General features: G+C 41.0%; 1 protein-coding gene and 1 long non-coding RNA gene across 6 annotated transcripts in view; one reads left to right on the forward strand and one right to left on the reverse strand.

Moving 5' to 3' along the window:
- LOC121922948 (zinc finger BED domain-containing protein 4-like) overlaps nucleotides 1-15,092 on the forward strand; it is a 152,303-nt gene that overhangs the window by 109,148 nt on the left and 28,063 nt on the right. The window lies entirely within an intron of this gene.
- On the reverse strand, nucleotides 6,945-14,238 carry LOC121923072. Its single transcript, XR_006102300.1, has 4 exons — nucleotides 14,137-14,238; nucleotides 12,216-12,508; nucleotides 9,640-9,703; nucleotides 6,945-7,041 (listed from the first exon to the last, which is right to left on the reverse strand). It is a non-coding gene; the product is annotated as an uncharacterized LOC121923072 (long non-coding RNA).

Here is a 15,092-nt window from a genome sequence, read left to right on the forward strand (position 1 = left end):
TATGACAAGTGGGAGACAGCTCCCCACCATCGCAAGACTAGTCTTATCACAAGCAGGGTCGAAACATCATCCAAACGCTGTGGAAGCACCAGGGATGTGATAATGCCTGGCGCTTCTAAACTGCAATTGAGGCTTCCTAATATGGAATTGTCATGGAATCATTCGCGGAGATGCCAGGAGGAGCCATTTTCTGAATAACAAGATATCCCGTTATTCAGAAAATGACTTCCCCACGAATGATTCCATAGTGGGAAACCTCAATTGCACTTTAGAAGCACCAGGCATTATCAGACCCTGATGCTTCCGCAGAGTTTGGATAACGTTTTGACCACATTTTGCCATGCATGAGATAAAGTCCTAGGAGAAGAAGGAAAGACTGGCCTAACTGAGAAAGTGTTCCTTGCCTGGTGTGATTCCTTGGAATCAGTCCCCAGTTAAAACAAGTCCCTGGTCAGATTGAGAGGAAATGGTGGCCTAAAACCAACACTAGTCTGGTACTAGCTGCTCTTCAGTGACAATCCATCCTTTGTAAAACAAGCCATGCTTGAAATATTGGCAGCCTGCCCATGGAAGGCTGTGGAAAAAAAGAGACTAGAAATTTTAGACTAATACGGATTATAAAATCTTAGCAAACAGATTAAAGACATTCGCAAGTCCAATAATAAAAGATGATCAAAATGGTTTTATACCAGGTAGACAAATAAAAGACAATATTAGGACAGTGTTGAATTTAATAGAGTATTATGAACAACATAATGAGCGTAAGTTTGCTATGATTATGGTTGATGCTGACAAAGCATTTGACAGAGTGGATTGGATCTTTATGTTAGAAATACTTAAAAAGATGGAGATGGGAGAAATGTTTATAAAATGGATATCTGCAATCTATAAAGAGCAAAAAACTCAGATCCTTATTAACCAAGAAATAACGGAGTGTATTTCAATTGAAAGAGGAACTAGACGGGGTGCCCATTGTCACCCATGCTATTTATTTTGGTGTTAGAGGTACTTAACAATAAGATAAGAAGTGATGGTGAGATAGATGGTGCACGAATCAATAAGTTCAACATTAAACGTAAAGCGTTTGCAGACGATTTAATATTTTTTCTGGAAGACCCAAGAAAATCTATAGAACATCTGACAAAGGTGGTTCAAGATTATGGAAATGTCTCAGGCTTAAAAAATTAATGTTAATAAAACCTCAATTTTAACTAAAAATATGACGGAAGTGGAAGATCAAGAACTTGGTAAAATCTCAGGATTTAAAATAGAAAAAAAAGGCTAAATACTTGGGAATATACCTTACAAAAAGAAATATTGAAGTATATGACAATAATTATGAGAAATTATGGAGGGAAGTGAAAAAAGATTTGGTGCAATGGTCAAAGAAGCAAATTTCTTTATTAGGAAGGATGGAAATTTTGAAAATGAGCCTTCTGCCTAGATTCATGTATTTATTTCAAAATCTACCTATTCTTGAAAAAAAATGTATTTGTATATAGTGATTATGTAAAACTTAATAAAGATTATTAACCTTCAAAATCTTCCTATTCTAAAGAAAGAGTCCTGTTTTGAAAAATGGCAAAAATATTTAGCAGATTTTATTTGGCAAGGTAAAAGGGCTAGGATTGGTTGGAAGTTGTTAACAGAAGAAAAGAAAAAAGGCGGTTGTGGTTTACCTAATTTAAAGTTGTATTATTATGCGGTCTGTTTACAGTGGATCGAAGAATGGATATTATTAAGAAATGATAAGTTGTTGGAAATGGAAAGCACAGAAATGAGGTTTGGATATCACACCTTCTTGTGGTATGACAAAATTAAAGCTAATACAGATTTTTGCCATCACTTGATATGAAATTCATTCTTTGAATATGGGTTAAAGTTAAAAAACAATTTTATAGTCAGAAACCATCATGGGTCTCTATTCAAGAAGCTTTCTATAGAAGAACAAAAATCGAGGGTCAGAAATGGTTAACATCCAGGGACCTGTTAACAACAGAAAAAAAATTCTTCAATAATGAAACCTAGCAATGAGAAAGAGAACAAGATTAATAAGGATTGGTTTCTGTTTAGACACATTTTTGAAAGATATAAAATTGATTAAAAAAGAGCATGGTCTTACAGATAAGAAAAATGAACTGAGATGCTATAATCTTTGATGATAAAAGGGGACATGTTTCAAAATATTACAAATTACTGAAGCAAAGGCATTTGTTGGAAGAGGAAAGTGTGATAAAATGGGCTCAGGACACAAAAAATACGATAGAAACTGACCTATGGGAAAAATCTTGGCGAGATACTAATTCTTTCACACTTTGTCAAAATTATAAAGAAAATTATATTAAAATGATGCATCGCTGGTATGTATCCCCAAATAATGTAAGCAAAATGTACAACAATGGAAGCAGTAGTAGTTGGAAATGCTGTAAACAAAGAGTAACTTTTTACCACTTTTGGTGGAAGTGTACAGAAGCGGGGAAATACTGGGGGGAAATACACACTTTGATGTCAAACATGTTAGGAATAACATTACCATTTAGTCCTTTATTATTTTTATTAAATATGACAGGATTATCGGGAAAAGAAGTGGAAAAAATATAGACGTATTATTTTATATATGGTTGCAATAGCTAGACTTTTTTATGCTAGTTACTGGAAACAGAAAAGAATTCCAAGAGAAGAAGAGTGGATAAATAAATTAGAAGATGCAATGGAGATGGATATATTGACTGCATCGCTAAAGGATCTGGATAAGCAAAAGACAGAAAGGGAATGGGAATGCCTAAAAAACTAATTAAGAAGTAAAAAAAACCTTTTTATTTGAAGATGTATAACTAGGAGATATGATATGATTAGTAATGTAAAATATGCATTTACTTTGAGGAAGCCACTATATATATTAGAATTAAATAATATAATATAATGTTTTAGATTTACATAGTTGTTATCCTGTATGTTTATTTTGTTTTTGTGGTTTGGTGTTGAAACCAATGTTTTATATATGTTTGTTTATATGCTTGCAATGTTTGTAATGTGATGTCTGTAATTAATAAAATAAAATAAAAAAGGAAGGTTCACTTGTCTTTCCATTGGAGGCAGAGACCATTTTTATTTAGATAGGCCTTTGGGTTTTAATTTCTCGTAGCCGATGGAGATTGTAATGGCTCTGTATGCTTTGTTTTATTTTAATCCATTTTAAATATGTTTTTAATAGCTTAGAGTTATACACTGGTTTTAACTGCTGTAAGCCACCTTAAATCCTGTGCTGGGAGAAAGGCGGGAATTTAGATAAAGTGTGAAAATCTTTTGAACAATGAGCTTTTTAAAGAGAATTACTGTTAATTTTTTAAAATGTAAAAGAAGAATTTAGTTAATTTTTTTTATTTTAAATGTTTGAAAGTAACTTATGTCTCATGCTGGGGGAAAAGCAAGGTATAAACTTAATGAATGAAAGACAGAAAGCTAGAAAGCAAGAAGAAAGAGAAAGGAAGGAAGGAAGGAAGGTAGCAGTGTTTTTTACAGATAAGTTATCTCATGAAATCTATCTTGGCCAGCTTTTGAGGAAACACTTATTGGCCCCATGATTGATAATTATGATGATGATTAATATTAATATTATTTAATTAATTTTATTCATTCATTTATATCTTGCCTTTCTGCCAATAATGGGACGCAAGGCAGCATGACAAGATATTTTAAAACAATGCACATTAAAAACTACACACCAACTTAAATAAAAGATAGAAAAAAAAGTTATTTAAAAGAATTTAAAACATTAAAATTAACTAAAAGGCTATCAAAATTATAAAAGAGCATCCCATTCAGCTTCTAAAAGCCTGATAGTACAAGAATATTTAACTTGTTGGTGGAAGAAGAACAAGGAGGGAGTGAACCTGGTCTCTCTGGGGAGGGGTTTCAATTTGGGAAGCAGCCACCAAGAAGGTCCTGCCTCCCCCTTGTTCCCACCAAATGAGCGTCAGAAGGTGGTGGGAAAGAGGCAATTGCGAACCAATCCTTTATCCTAAATCCTGGAACTGTTATGAAATACCATCAGGGCACTCACTTTACATTTAAAGCAGAGATCCTACATTAGCCCCACGGGAGACTTTGGAGGGCTAAATCTCTCACTGCACCTAGGGTTGCCATAACCCGGTGGGAGGTGTGACTCCCCCGCTTTCTAAGGGGCGTTTCCAGTCCCATCAGGCCCTCGGGTGGCTGCCCGGCTCCTGGCCCTGCTGCATCCCTATATTGTGATGGGCTGGAGCTGGCAGGGGAGGGCTCTGCTGCTCTGCCTTGCCCCTCTTGGCCAGGCCTCCCAAGGAGCAGGCTTAGTCAGGCAGGGCAACAAGGCGCCAGGAGGAGGAGGAGCAGGGCCAGGCAGGTTGGCAGCAGCAGTGGCCCCCCGCCCGTCCAGGTAGGCTGCTGGGAGAGGGGAGGAAAGGGCCCTGGCCTCTGGGGCAGCCTGGCCTGGGGAAGGAAACGGCCCTTTCCTGGAACCCCTGCCCCCCAGCCCTCCTCCTCCTGCTCTTGCAAGGAAGGGGCTCTGAAGCACCGGGAGAGCTGCCTCACTAAAAGGGAGGGGCGCCTCAGGGACCCAGCCGTCAGAGAGGAAGAGGAGGAAGAGCCTCAGCAAGGCTCAGAAGAGGAGCAAGGGGCTGGCACCCGGGAGAGGCAAGAGGGCACCTTCCAGGCCCCTCCTGGACCCCAGGCTCCCCCCAGGATCGACCCCGTCGGACATTGGAAGCCCCCTCCCCAAGGCCCCCCAAACACACACACCTCTCCTTTCTAACCCACTCTCTGACTCCCTCTCCCCCATTACCCCACTTTAACTGAGCCCTCTCTAACCCCCTTCCATCTACCACCTTCTCTCCATCTAAACTCCCCTCCAACCCCTCTCTATCTACTCCCCCCTCTCTCTAACCCAGTGATCCCCAAACTGTGCTCTTGGAGTAATTTTGGACTTCAGCTCCCAGAATCTCAGACTATTGAGTAACATGTCTAAGTGTGATGAACTGCCAGAACTGATTGAATTTCCCCTGCATTTTCTTTCATGTTGGTTCAGGCCATAGATTATTTTAGTGTAGAAAAGTTCTTTGTATTAGTTGTTGGAGGAGCTGTAGGATCCCCTGCATTATTTCCAGGTTTGGTTTGCCCTTTCCCAGGATGCTCTCTTGTAGCTGGAAGCTTTTAGTTGGGAGCAGTCTTTGCTGTGAGCAGGCAGAGAGCTGTCTTTTGGTGGCAAGCAGGCCCAGGCAGCCAGAAAGGGCATTTCTTACATGTTATCCATTTCAGTTACCAGGTTTTAGCCATTTTAGTTACCAACTCAGCCAAATTAGTTACCATCAGCAAGCAAATAAAGGAATTCAGGAGCTGAAAGACCTTGCACCAGCTCCATTGAGTGAGGAGAGCAAACCAACATCAGACCCAGAACGATGACATCCGGAAGATCACTGAAACCGTAAAGTATCTTTTGTTTAGAGCTTGGGAGGAGAAAACTCTTTATTTTGTCCTTTAAATTAAATTTCCCTCCTTTTGAACTTTACATTCAGCTTCAGAGCCTTTTTGGGTAAAGAGTTTGATCTCACCAGGGTACCGGCGTTGCACACCCAAACCTACCACCACCTTTAGTTGCTTGTGTCTTCACACTAAGGCTTCTGGGAGTTGAAATCCAAAATCTCTTAAAGGACACAGTTTGGGAACCACTGCTCTAACTCCCTTATTTAATAATAATAATAATAATAATAATAATAATAGGATTTATTTATATACCGCCCAATCACTGGGAATCCGAGCGGTTTGTGAAATTCACAGATAGCCAAACTACACAAGCAGATCAGCTCCTGGCACTGAACAAGCAGAGCTCTGCTCTGGAGCCACAACAAACTACATTTCCCAGAATTCCATAGCATTGAGCCTGGGCAGTTAGAGTACTGTCAGATTGGATTATTTCTGCAGTGTGTATGAAGTCTGAGAGTCCTGCAGAGAGAACAACTCTGGTGCTTTAGAATTTAAGCCCATCTAACCCCCCTCTATCTAAGCCCTCTCTAACCCCCTCTATTTAACTGCCTTATTTAAGTCTCTTCTAAGCCCCCCTCTAACCCTTCTCTATCTTACTCTTTATCTAACCCTAACCCCCTCTAGGTACCCCATCTAGCCCTCCTTCTATAGCCCCCCCTTTCTCAAACTCCCTTATTTAACCCCCCTTCTATCTAACCCTATATATATATTTTTAAAAAACCAGCACATTTTTGTGTACTCCATTTTTTATAAAAGTGTCCTACATTTGAAAATGTTGTCCTACATTTGTCCCGGTTTAGAGGTCCTGACTTATGGCAACCCTAACTGCACCCCTCTGCCGCATCTGTTTCCTATTTAAAAAAGCCCCTCCTGGAACTAAATTGGCCCAGCAAGGACCAGGAATAAGGTGAAAATGTCCTTATATCTCTTAGAAAGTATTTGAAGGTGAAATCGTTGTGTTTTGGGAGGAGGACTGGGGGTCTCCACAAATGTCCGGGGATCACATGGATCACACTTTGTCCACCCTGGATTTAAAGCATGGCTTCACCCTCGCATCCCAACACTGGTATGACAAAGGCCCGGAAGAGGACATAGAATCATAGAGTTGCCATGCAGGAACTCTCAATCAAAACATCCCTGACAGATGGCCATCCAGCCTCTGCTTAAAGCCCTCCAAGGAAGGAGACTCCACCACAGAACAAGGAAGTGTCTTCCACTGTCAAACAGCCCTTACTATCAGAAAGTTCCTCCTGATGTTACATGGAATCTCTTCTCCTTTAGCCTGCCTCCATTGTTCCATGTCCTAGTCTCTGGAGCAGCAGAAAACAAGCTTGCTCCATCCTCAATGTGACATCCCTTCAAATACTTTTATCCCTTTATCCCTTTCATGACAGGTCAGGATCCCTTACCCTGAGAGGCCACATTCCCATCATTCTCTATCTTGACTTCCTTGCAGAGTTCCCCCAGACCCAGATTCAGGAGCTCCCCTTCCCCTTCAGCCATCTCTTCATGGGAGACCAGGAGCTGAAAGAGAGAGAGAAAGTACCCACTTCTTAAAACCAGTAACCAGCTCTTCTGTGGACATCCCCACTGCACACAGAGGTTATCATCTCGTTAGTACCAGAAGCCCATTCAGTCCACTGAATAAGGAACTCAACAAGCAGATAAACCTAATGGATTCAATGGGTCTCCTGTAATCAAGACACAGGCTGCATCCACACTGCAGAAACAATCCAGTCTGACACTACTTTAACTGCCTTGGCTGAATGCTATTGATTTCTGGGAGCGGCAGTTTTGTGAAATATTTAGCCTTCTCTGTCAGAGCGCTCTGTTGCCACAACAAACTACAGTTCCCAGAATTGTACAGCATTGGTGTCAGACAAGATTGTTTCGGCAGTGCGGATGCAGCCTAAAATAGATGTTATTCTTTATTTATTTGATATATTTATTATATTTATTTATATCACACTCTTCACTCAAGGCTGGGACTCGGTGTCTTACAACATTAAAAACACCACACCGTTAAAAACATACATAAAAAAAGGTTTTTAAAATATATTATTATATTTTATATATTATTACTACAATAATTAAAACAAATTCAGTGCTAAAATCAAGTTGAAAAAATATTAAAATGCTTAAAACTAAAAACAATATAACAACATCCCGTCACATGCCATAAAAACTTTGTTTTAAAAGCCTATCTTTAAACCCAGGAGGCAGTTAAAGCAGAGATAATCACCTTCCAGGTTAAAAAGGAAAGGAAATACAGTGGTACCCCGGGATACGAAAGCACCGCCTTACGAAATTCCCGGGATACGAAAAAATCCCATAGGAAAAAACTGTTCCGGGTTACGTTTTTTTTTTTTTTTTGGCTTACGAAAAAATTTTTTGGTGCTTTTCGGCGCTTTTCGCACGAAATTGCGGCTTTTAGCGCTAGCGCCTATGGCTTTTTCGGTTGCGAAATCTTTCGGGTTACGAAGGGTCCGCGGAACGGATTAATTTCGTAACCGGTCGGTACCACTGTACTCTACTCTCATAGAATATATATATTTGCTCTAGTCAATGACTCTTCCTATCCTGTTGATTCCTTAAAACTTGTTGTAGCTGTGTGCCCTCATCTCCAACTCATGGGGCCCAATTTTAGTCAGTTTTGACCTCTCTTTTTAACTCACTAAATGATTAAGGCCTCCAAAGAAGGAGCCTCCATTACACTCCGAGGGAGGAGTGTGTTCCACTGTCAAACAGCTCTTACTGTCAGGAAGTTCCTCCTAATGTCAAGGTGGAATCTCTTTTCCTGGAGCTTGCATCCATTGCTCATATTGAGGATGGAGCAGCAGAAAATAAGCTTGCTCCATTCTCAATATGACACTCCTTCCAATACTTGAACTTCAACAGGGAGAAATGTAAGGTACTGCACTTAGGGCGAAAAAATGAAATGCACAGATATAGGATCATGGGGGACACCTGGCTTAAGGAGACAACATGTGAAAGGGATCTAGGAGTCCAAGTAGACCATAAGTTGAACATGAGTCAACAGTGCGATGCGGCAGCTAACAAGGCCAATGCGATTTTAGGCTGCATCAATAGAAGTATAGTGTCTAGATCAAGGGAAGTAATAGTGCCACTGTATTCTGCTCTGGTCAGGCCCCACCTGGAATATTGTGTCCATTTCTGGGCGCCACAATTTAAAAAGGACATTAAGAAACTGGAGCATGTACAAAGGAGAGTGACTAAAATGGTGAAGTGTCTTGAAACCATGCCCTATGAGGAACAACTGAGGGAGCTGGGGATGTTTAGCCTGGAGAAAAGAAGGTTAAGAGGTGATATGAGAGCCCTGTTTAAATATTGAGGAGGGAGCAAGCTTGTTTTCTGCTGCTCCAGAGACTAGGACCCGGAGCAATGGATGCAAGCTCCAGGAAAAGAGATTCCACCTCAGCATTAGGAGGAACTTCCTGACAGTAAGGGCTGTTTGACAGTGGAACAAACTCCCTCGGAGTGTAGTGGAGTCTCCCTCCTTGGAGGTCTTCAAACGGAGGCTGGATGGCCATCTGTCAGGGATGCTTTGATCTGGATTTCCTGCATGGCAGAATGGGGTTGGACTGGATGGCCCTTGTGGTCTCTTCCAACTCTATGATTCTGACTTGAACAGGGCTGTCATATTACTTCTTAACCATCTCTTCTCCTTCCTGATTTGTTGTTGCATGCCTTCAAGTCATTTCTAACTCATGGCCACCCTAAAGTGGATCAATTATGAGATTTTCTTTGCCAAGTTTCTTCAGCAAGAGTTTGCCATTTCCGTCGAACACACTTCCTCCATGGAGGATGATGGAATCTCCTTCCTTGGAGGTCTTTAAGCAGAGGCTGGATGGCCATCTGTCGGTGATGCTTTGATGGAGAGTTCCTGCATGGGAGAAGGGGGTTTGACTGGATGGCCCTTGGGGTCTCTTCCAACTCTACGATTCTATGATTCTATGAAATGATACTATTTGTCACGGTGATAGGTTGGGTTTGGATTTTTTGTTTCCTGTTAAAAAATCAGGATTGTCTGCAAAAAATGCTGGAAAAGAAAAGAACTTGGTTAACAAAATTAATATAATGCAAAGAAGCAGAGAAACTCACTTGTATGTTAAAAGATTCCAACTGGGATGAAGTTAAAAAGGACTGGGCACCATTGATAGATTACCTAGAGGGAAAAGGAGAGATATTAAAACTATGAACACTACATTGATAAATACTGTATCTATAACAAATAGTTTATTTATAAAAATTGGAAAAAAATCATGAAGCTTAAATTATTATTTTTTTAGAAATGTATATATGGATTTTATGGAAGCTGTTTCTGGCTTCATTCTCCAAGTCATTGTTCTTGCGTCTCTTTTTTTCTTTTTAATCAATTTATTTAGAGACTTCAGAATAATCTATAGTTCTTAAGGAAGATCAGAACAACTCCAAGAAGTCACACTCTGAATGTATAGTATGGTACTGTACTGTCTTATTATTTGTATGTCTGTTTATTGTTATATAAGATTTGTAATAGTTTGTTTAATGTTTGTTTTTGTATATTTTCTATTCTCAATAAACTTTGTTTTTAAAAAATCATTTATTTTGCCCAAGTACTCTAATGGCACCACCAGGTCCTGTCTGATCCTGGAAGCTAAGCAGGGTCAGCCCTGGTTAGCACTTGGATGGGAGATCGCCAACGAAGACCAGGCGCTGTAGGCTGTATTTCAGAGTAAAGAACTGGCAAAACCACCTCTGAAGATTCCTTGCCTGAATGTGCGGAAATAATGCAGTGTGACATCACTTTAATTGCCTTGGCTCGATCCTGTGGAATCCTGGGATCTGTAGTTTTGTGAGATATTTAGTAGAAGTACTAAAGGTTATCATTAAATTATTATTTGTGAATCTTCAATAACGAATTTTAGAAGGGGATTGTTTTAATATGAGCACATCTTATTTGATATGTGTTTTAACCAGTGTTTTAACTGGTGGTCTTGTTTGTCCCCCACCTCGATCCACAGGGAGAGACAGGTAAGAAATTAAATAATAATAATAATAATAATAATAATAATAATAATAATAATAATAATTATTATTATTATTATTATTATTATTATTGTAAGATTGTAATTGGATGGCTATAACCTGTATATGGTTGTCATGAATAAATTGTACTATACATAGCCTTCTCCATCAGAGAGCTCTGGTGCCACAATAAACTACAGTTCTCAAGATCTCCTAACACTGAACCATGGCAGTTACAGCCATGTCAAACTAAACTCATGATGCCACCATAAGTCCATAGACGGCTTGAAGACACACACACACACACACACACACACTGAGTCTAAATACCCTAAATGCACCAGACCTTGGTTGATTGTGGAAACTAAGCAGGGTTAGCCCTGGTTAGTACTTGGATGGGAGATCAACAATGGCTTGCCATTGCCCTAGGCTATATTTCAGAGGACAAAACAGGTAAAATCACCACTTAGGATTCCTTGCCTAAGAAAACCAAGAATGAACAGATAAACAACATCAATTAAAACGCAGTTAAAAGTTAAAGTTAAAAGACACATCAATTTAAAATGACAGACAACATATACACATCTTAAAAATAATTCACATTAAAATTCATAATTGAATATTCATAATTTAAAAATCATTTAAAAAACATACTGTAAGAGTCAGCATGGTATAGTGATCTGAGCAATGGAATATGACTGGAAGATCAGGGTTCAAATCCTGACTCGGCCATGTAAACCCACTGGGTGCCCTTGGGTAAATCACACTCTCTCAGCCTCAGAAAGCAATGGCAAATCTCCTCTGAACAAGTCTAGCCAAGAAAACTCCTTAATAGGTTCATCTTAGGGTTGCCATAAGTCGGAAATGGCTTGAAGCCAAACAACAACAACTGTACACACACAACCATCTTAATTTTTACACGACACAACTCCCAGATCACCACACCTTCCAGACTTTCACAGAGGAGAATCCAGAATATGGTCAAGATGGCAAAAGTTATTAAATAAGAAGGAGCCAAAAGCTAGGAGAGGCTGCAGCAGTTTGCTTTTGCCTGAACAAACAGGGAAGAGCAAGGCTAGATTTCTTCCTCTCCTTGCCTCTCTTCTGAGTTAAGTGATGCTGCTGCCACACTGATGAATTAACGCAGTTTCACACCGCTTTAACTGTCTTGACTCCATCCTAGGAAAGCCTGGGATTTGGAGTTTGTTGTGGCACCAGAGCGTCTGACATAGGAAGGCTAAATGTCTCACCAATGTCTACAAATCCCAGAATTGCATTGAGCCAGCGTGGTTAAAGCAGTGTCAAACTGCGTTAATTCTGCAGTGTGGATGCACCTTGATGAGTGAAAATGACTTTGGGCATTTGGAGCTCAGTTTGCAGCAATTGAAGTAAGCTGAGGAAAAGGTGGAGGAGACTGAAACCGAGACATTTTAAAAAGCAGCTGCGAAAGTGGGAAGGCAGCGGATTCTTTGGGACTCTCTTTGTCAAAACAGGACAGTCGAGGATATTCTTTATTTTATTTTATTCCATGGATTTGGATCATTATGCATTTTTTAGAAAATGGCAATTCTGGGGAGGAGGCCAAAATTGAGAAACCCTTTCCCCACTTTTATTCATCTTATCTTTATTTATCTTTTATTATTCTTTTGAAGGCACCACAAAAATCAGACCTTTCATTGCTGCAGATTTGCTTCTTCTATCCACCTCCTCCATCTGCAAGATGTCTTCTTCTCTCTTAGGCTGCATCTGCACTGCAAAAATAACTCAGGACTTTATCACACGGAGGGCGACTTGGTAAAATCCCGTGCAGAAATGGGATTTTAAAATCCAGGTGTTGTTTGTCAGGTGCATTGGCGTGAAAGAGAAAGAACGCGAAAGTAATCCAAATGGAAAGTGCCTTTGTACTTTCGGAATTTAGCGAAAGTAAAAAGGAGCTGGTCTTGATGACTTTGAGGAACGTCGTCTGAAAAACATCAAACAAGCAAATGCAGGGGTTTTTCAACTTTTTGTTTGGGTTAACCCTAAACGTCGCCCAAATAACAATCCACAAATGCGGGTTGTTTTCAGTTTAAATTTAGTTTCTGCACAGGATTCGTCTCGTGTCATAAACGACATCACTTTAATTGCCACGGCTCCATCCTAGGGATTTGTAGTTGTGTGAGCACCAGCCATCTTTGACTAAAGGCCCTGTGAAACTACAAACCCCAGCATGTCCACAGTGATAGGATGGAGCAATAGCACTTGCATGCAGCATTTTTTTCTACACTGAAAATGCAACCAGAGAAGGCAAAAGATCTGGTGAAACTACAAATCCCAGGATGTCCATAGGACGGAGCGACAACATTTACAAGCAGCATTTCTAGTGAAGATGCGACTAGAGAATTAATTTAATTAATTAATTAATTAATTTAAATTTGTTTTATTTATATACTGCTATTCCAAAGATCATAGCGGTGAACAGCAAGTAAGCTAATTTGCCCCCAACAGTCCGGGTACTCATTTTAGCTCCCTCCTCGGAAGGATGCAAGCCTGAGTCGAGCTTGGGCCCTTTCGCTGATCTTGAACTCGCAACCTTGTGGTTTTGAGTGAATGGCTGCAGTACAGGCATTTAACCACTGCGCCACCAGGGCTCCTTTAGAAGGCTAAAGACCTAGTGAAACTTCAAATCCCAAGATGTCAATAGGACAGAGAGACAGCAGTTAAAAACAGCTTGGTTTCTACAGTGAAAATGCAAGCAGAGAAGGCTGGATCTGGTGAAACTACAAATCCCAGGATGTCCACAGGATGGAGCCACAGCCCTTACATGCAGCATTATTTCTATTGTGAAGATGCACCCAGAGAAGGTTAAAGGCCTTGTTAAACTACAAATCCCAGGATTTCCATAGGATGGACCTGCAGCACTTAAAGTGGTGTCAAACTGCATACACTGACCGCTGCTTTTTAGGTCTCTCTCCCTTTGGTTTCTGAAACTGAGTCATCACTGGAGTTCAGTGAAGCCCACAAACTGTATCTGCACTGTAGAAGTAATGCAGTTTGATACCACTTTAACATTCATGGTTCAGTGCTATGGAATTCTGGGATTTCCAATTTTGTGAGATACTTAGCCTTTCCCTGAGCTAATCCATATTGCAGAAATAAATCAGTTTGACATCAGTTTAACCTGTCATGACACCATCCTGTGGAATCCTGGGACTTGTAGTCTGGTGATGTATTCGGTCTGGTCTGTCAGAGAGCCCTGGTGCCTTACCAAACTACAAATCCCAGGATTTTGTAGGATAGAATTGTGGCAGTTAAAGTATTGTCCAGCTGCTTTATATCTGCAGTATGGATCAGCTACACTTTTAGTCAGAGAGCTCTGGGGCCACCACAATCTACAAATCCCAAGATCCCATTGCATTCAGCCAGAGCAATTAAAGCAGGGTCAAACTGCATTAATTCTGCAGTGCAGATGCAGCCCCAGAAATGAAAGGGGTGGGGGGATCTAATTCAACCCCCCCCAAAAAAAATCTGCACAGAATCCACTTCTGTAAGGCAGCCTCCCCCCCCCCCCCCTCTCTGGAAACCTCCATCCATCCAAGAATGCAAACCCACCTCTTTCCAAAGGGTTTCTCTTCCACCCTTGGACTGTCCCCTTGTTTGGAATCTCTGTCCAAAATTGGGAATGAAATACTAATCTCGCCATTCCTTTATTTCCACCTCCCAGCCTCTCTAGGAAGCAGAAATCTGTGCCTTTAACTCTTGGAGGACTGCCTTCCAGCTGTTCTCTCGCCGCTTCTTTGGTCTTGCCTTGCAACGCATTCCAAAATGTGCAACTCTTTCTTCCAGCCCCCCAGAACAGAATCCTAGACTTGGAAGAGACCCCAAGGGCCCTGATCCAGTCCAACCCTGTTCTGCCATGCAGGAACTCTCAATCAAAGCATCCCCATCCAGCCTCTGCTTAAAGACCTCCAAGGAAGGAGACTCCACTGCACTCCGAGGAAGGAGTGTGTTCCACAAACAGCCCTTACTCTCAGGAAGTTCCTCCTAATGTTGAGGCGGAATCTCTTTTCCTGGAGCTTGCATCCATTGGTCCAGGTCCTGGAGCAGCAGAAAACAAGCTTGCTTCATCCTCACCCCTTCAAATACTTAACAAGGCTCTCACATCACCCCTTAACCGTCTCTTCTCCAGGCTAAACATACCCAGAGGAGGGCCACCAAAATGTAAGGCGAAGCTGTCACAGGGTTTGCTGAGGCTGAGACTCACCAAAGGCCCTATGCTTGCTTTCCAGGACTGAGCACATTCCACCTCAACCTTAGGAGGGACTTCTTGACAGTAAGATCTGTTCAACATGGAATGTGCTCCTTCTCTGGAGGCCTTTAAGGAGAGGCTGGATGGCCATCTGTTGGGGATGCTTTGATGGAGAGTTCCTGCATGGCAGAAGGGGGTCGGACTGGCACAGTTTCCTGCACTAGCAACCACTTGTAGGAAAAGAACAACTGATCAAAGTTAAATACATAATATTGTGTCGCGTCTGGTAAAAATCTGATATCGCTAATCTACTTTTATT

The sequence above is a fragment of the Sceloporus undulatus genome, chromosome 2 (genome assembly GCF_019175285.1).
Source record: "Sceloporus undulatus isolate JIND9_A2432 ecotype Alabama chromosome 2, SceUnd_v1.1, whole genome shotgun sequence".
Classification (NCBI taxonomy): domain Eukaryota; kingdom Metazoa; phylum Chordata; class Lepidosauria; order Squamata; family Phrynosomatidae; genus Sceloporus; species Sceloporus undulatus.